Genomic DNA, 283 nt, shown 5'->3' with positions numbered 1-283 from the left:
GGTTTTTTGACTATTATTTGGCACGAGGAATTTCTTTTCTGGTGCAGTCTATTTGGAGTTCTGTAGGCTTCTTGTATGTTCATGGGCATCTCTTTCTTTAGGTTAGGGAAGTTTTCTTCTATAATTTTGTTGACGATATTTACTGGCCCATTACACTGGGAGTCTTCACTCTCTTCTATACCTATTTTCCTTAGGTTTGGTCTTCTCATTGCGTGCTGGATTTCCTGGATGTTTTGGGTTAGGAACTTTTTGCATTTTGCATTTTCTTTGACTGTTGTGTCAA

Source organism: Mastomys coucha, unplaced genomic scaffold (genome assembly GCF_008632895.1).
Source record: "Mastomys coucha isolate ucsf_1 unplaced genomic scaffold, UCSF_Mcou_1 pScaffold16, whole genome shotgun sequence".
NCBI lineage: Eukaryota > Metazoa > Chordata > Mammalia > Rodentia > Muridae > Mastomys > Mastomys coucha.
The sequence above is the reverse complement of the archived record's forward strand: the minus strand, read 5'-3'. Positions refer to the sequence as shown.